This window comes from Mytilus trossulus, chromosome 3 (genome assembly GCF_036588685.1).
Source record: "Mytilus trossulus isolate FHL-02 chromosome 3, PNRI_Mtr1.1.1.hap1, whole genome shotgun sequence".
NCBI lineage: Eukaryota > Metazoa > Mollusca > Bivalvia > Mytilida > Mytilidae > Mytilus > Mytilus trossulus.
Genome location: NC_086375.1, coordinates 9531682 through 9536248, shown reverse-complemented (window position 1 = coordinate 9536248; position 4567 = coordinate 9531682). Strand labels below are relative to the sequence as shown.

At 33.4% G+C, this 4567-nt stretch overlaps 1 long non-coding RNA gene across 1 annotated transcript; it reads right to left on the bottom strand.

Annotated features, from left to right (window-relative positions):
• Nucleotides 1-1231: 1231 nt before the first annotated feature.
• LOC134709213 (uncharacterized) lies at nucleotides 1232-2351 on the bottom strand. The gene is made up of 2 exons (XR_010105923.1): nucleotides 2276-2351; nucleotides 1232-1567 (listed from the first exon to the last, which is right to left on the bottom strand). It is a non-coding gene; the product is annotated as an uncharacterized LOC134709213 (long non-coding RNA).
• Between the last annotated feature and the right edge of the window lie 2216 nt (nucleotides 2352-4567).

The following is a 4567-nucleotide window of genomic DNA, read 5'->3' as shown; positions in this document are numbered from 1 at the left end:
ATATTTCATGATCTACATGTCAGTCGCGCAGGTTTTATTTGACCGTGACCTCATTTTTAACGTTTCATTGCTCAGTGTTAAGCTTTTGTGTTTTGGTCTGTTTTTCTTAAACTTTAAGCTATAAGTCAATTTAATTTGTTGTATGGTATGGAAAAATTGTTAGGTGTACATGCCTACCTGGCATTATTCATCTGACCTTGACCTCATTTTCATGGTTCAAAAGTCAATGTTTAGTGTTCTTGGTTTATGTGACAGTTGTAATAAAGCTTTATTATTAGGAGTCAATTTTCAATTTAGAACTCAACATAATATCAATGATTAGTAAAGAAGGAGACATTTCAGTGTGTGCACTCTTGTTCTATTTAGGTTTGTTTATTAGATACTTTTTGCAACGGGTAAACTATCTTTGATCCATATAATGAATGTAAGGTTTACATATCTGTCTGTTAGGGTTTATATGACCTTGACCCCATTTTCATAATTGATAGGTCAATATAAAGTTTTCATAGTTTAAGTCTGTTGCTTGTATACTATAAGCAGCAGTTCAAGTTTATTCAATGTATGGAATCATTTTAAGGTGTTCATGTATTTCTGGCTTAGTTCATATGACCTTTATATCATTTTCTTAGATCCTGTAAAGGTTATGTGACACTTGTAGTTGTAGGAAGGTTTATATTTATGACCATCAACATAAAATCAATGGTCATTAAAGCAAGCAAGACATTTCAGTGTGTACTCTTGTAAAAAAAAACATAATTTCTGTTCCTATTGTAACAAATATCATCAACCCTAAATACTGTTAGAAAAAAAACTAAATATTTGAGAACTTCTGTTCCTTGACATGTTAATTGATAAAAGGCCCCTGGATAAACATTAGAAAACCAATGACATAAATAACAGTTTGCACATTGGAATACATATTATTATCTTGTGATTTAAACTTCATTAGGAACACTTGAATATTTAAAAGCAAGAAACATTGAACTTCAGACCAGAAAATTAGAAAGGAGGGGCAAGGTGGTCCAATGGAACAACTGTATCACTAGTATGTCCACACTGAGGTTGTGAGTTCGAATCCCACAGCTGCACAAGAATCCAACTGACGCTGACAACATGATACCAATATAGGGATCGTATAAAAAATCTGCCCTTTTTTTAATCATTTAAAAAGTTGCAGTAATTCATCCTTTCAAAACATTGCTGGAAAATATTGCAAATAAAAAAACACATCTGAAAACATAAAAATTTTATTGCTATTGTTCAGTGATTCAGTTGACTTTTGTCATTTCTATTCAAAACTGTTTTTGGTATATCCATTTTAGACTTTAAACTTGGTACATCAATAGGACTATGTTCCTTCAATTCTTTAAACTGTCTTTCATCCCGCTCTTCCTGAATACTTTTTGTTTTCCATGGTGATTCGGTTCTTCCAATAACAGCTTCAAAATTATATCCAACAAAACCAACTACAAGTGCCACTGGGAAAGTCATATACACAGCATTTGTCCTCACAAAGGTCATAATTAAGGGCCACATACTGCTAGTATTATGTTTTCTTCATTTAAACCTGAAATGATTCAATGAAATATAAAATAACAAAGTCAACTTTTCAAGCATACTTAGAATTTTCTTATCTGAAGTCATATTTTATTAGAAGTTTATTTGCTGTAAGCCATACCTATATTTATTGACAAAGATGAATTAAAAAAGAAATTCTCAACAGAATCATTCCACAAAAGAAATTATAAGCCAATACATATTTAAACAAGAATGACCAAAAAAAATGAGAATTGCTTACGAACATAGTCATGCATAGTGTAAGCGGGAAATGGGAATGTTACAAAATAGTAAGCGGGATCTGGGATTGGCACTCCCAATGAGACCCCCTATATCAGATGTCTCCTATAATAGTCTTCTAATATATATATATACATTTTTAAAGGAGTTATTTCCCTTGAATTATGATTATTTTATGTGTAGAGATCTAAAGAGTTTGAAGAAATTTCAGTTAGATTTTAGAGTGGCTCAAACCTAAAGACTTACATGACTTCTCAAAACAGTAATATATCAATATCTATTACATATATAGTTTGATAAAACCAGATAAAACATGCTGACCTTCCAAATAAAATTTCATTTTTCACCTACAACTTACAAGTTACAACATATCGTTCCCTATGTAATGTATGTATTATTAATTAGTCAAAATTATGATTAAATCGTTGATAAATAGAATGTCTTCAGAGTCTGTATATTTGATTTTCCAAATACTTACAATTTATATGTATTAAAAATCTTTTTTGCAATAACACCATCGATATTGCGTGTGACAGTACGATTTTGGTTCTTATTTGTATCTTTTTGCAATAGGTATTTTCGGCCTTTTCATGTTCGGCCCTGAGTTAAGATTTTAATATAGAAACATCCAAATTTTATTTGAATAAAAAAAAAATTTTGAGTCGGGATGACACAGATTTAACATATTAAAGCTATGTAGAGATTGTTGAATAGAAATGTTAAAACTTTTCTTAGAAAGAAAACTCAATTATTTTTTATACAAGGCGGCAAGACATGCAAAAGTCAAAAACGTACATAATACAAAAAATGGTTGTGGGGGGGGGGGGGGGGGGGGGGGGGTGCATACAAGTAAACTGTGACAAGAAAGGTCATATTGAAATATTTCAAATTGTAACAAATACAAACAAGACAAATGACCAAAAACTTTTTAGATAACTCATACATTATCACCCAGCTAATGGCACTTAAAAAAGCTGGTCATCTGTCTATATATACCGCTCAAAGTGGCCCAAAAGCAACCAAACATAACCGCGAGTGTCTGTGATCTGACAACATGTTCAAACATTAAAAATCAGCATAGGCAACAAGCAATTACCATCACCTAGAACCATAAACCGTCCGCAAACATTAATTAACCTTAAGAATCATAAGCACCAATTGAGGACCTACTCAATTCAGAATCATGCAAAGCTATAAGCAGCAAACGTGTACCTTCAGAATCATTAAGCAGCAATTAAGCATGTACTTTTGAATAACACGATCGAATCCTATCAACAATAAGTATGTACCTTTACAACTATAAACAGCAAGCATGTATCGCGGTCACAACCATAAGCAAGAACGGTATGTGCATTCAAAACTTTAAGGTGCAAGCGTGTTCCCTAAGAACCATAAGAATACGAATAAGAATTGTATTAGTCTTAAATCCAAACAATAGGATTGTTACTAAAATACAAAAAAAAATAAAAAAAATAGACAGGCATATTAATTACAAAACGATAGACATTAAACACTACTGTAACAAACATGTAGCATTGGAAGACAAACAAAAATATAGATTATTAATATTAATTATAATATTATTTTGACAGCATGACTCCACTTTAAAATTACCAATTCAAATATTATGTATTTTCACAATTATAAGTTTGTAGCAAGTATGTTGTACCTTCTGAAGATAGAACCATAAACTGCATGCGCACAAGCGTATTTCATTTTAACCATTTGTAGCAAGTATGTACCTTCTCAACTACTAGTATAAGCCGTGAGCAAGCATGTACCTTCAGAATATTATCAATTAGCAGCAAGTATTTACCCTCACAACTATAAGCATCAATCATGTACCTTCAAAACAATAACTGCAGACGAATTTCCTTCCAGCTATAATCATGCAGCAAGAATATACCTTCAGAACTAAGCATGCACTTTAACAACTATCAACAGGTATAAGCAGCAAGCATGTACCTTCACAACCATAAGCAGCAGACACATATACCTCCACAACCATAAGCAGCAGACATATACCTCCACAACCATAAACAGCAAGCATATACCTCCACAGCCATAAACAGCAAGCATATACCTCCACAACAATAAGCAGCCAGCATGCACCTTCACAACCATAAGCAGCAAGCATGTACCTAAGCATGTACCTTCACAACCATAAGCAGCAATCATATACTTACAGAAACATAATCAGTCAGCATGCACCTCCACAACGTACCATAAGCAGCAAGCATTTACCTTCAGAACAATAAGCAGCCAGCATATGCACCTTCACAACCATAAGCAGCAAGCATGTACGTATACCTTCACAACCACAAGCAGCAAGCATGTACCTTCACAACCATAAACAGCAAGCATATACTTTCAGAACCATAAGCAGCAAGCATTTACCTTCCCAACCATAAGCAGCAAGAATGTACCTTCCCAACCATAAGCAGCAAGCATATACCTTCACAACCATAAGCAGCAAGCATGTACCTTCACAACCATAAGCAGCAAGCATGTACCTCCACAACCATAATCAGCAAGCATGTTTACCTTAATTCACAACCATTAGCGGCAAACATATGTACCGTTTAAACTGTTTTTCGATGATTTCAAGTTGAACTTCGTGTTTTAGAAATAAAAACATGGATCCGGTTATACCAGGAGCTTCATTTTTGATAAATGCAGTTTTTATTAGTGGGGGAAGGGTATGTTTTTTGTTGTTGTTCTGTTGGGTTTTTTTTTTTGGGGGGGGGGGGGGGTAATTTAAAAAAAATTA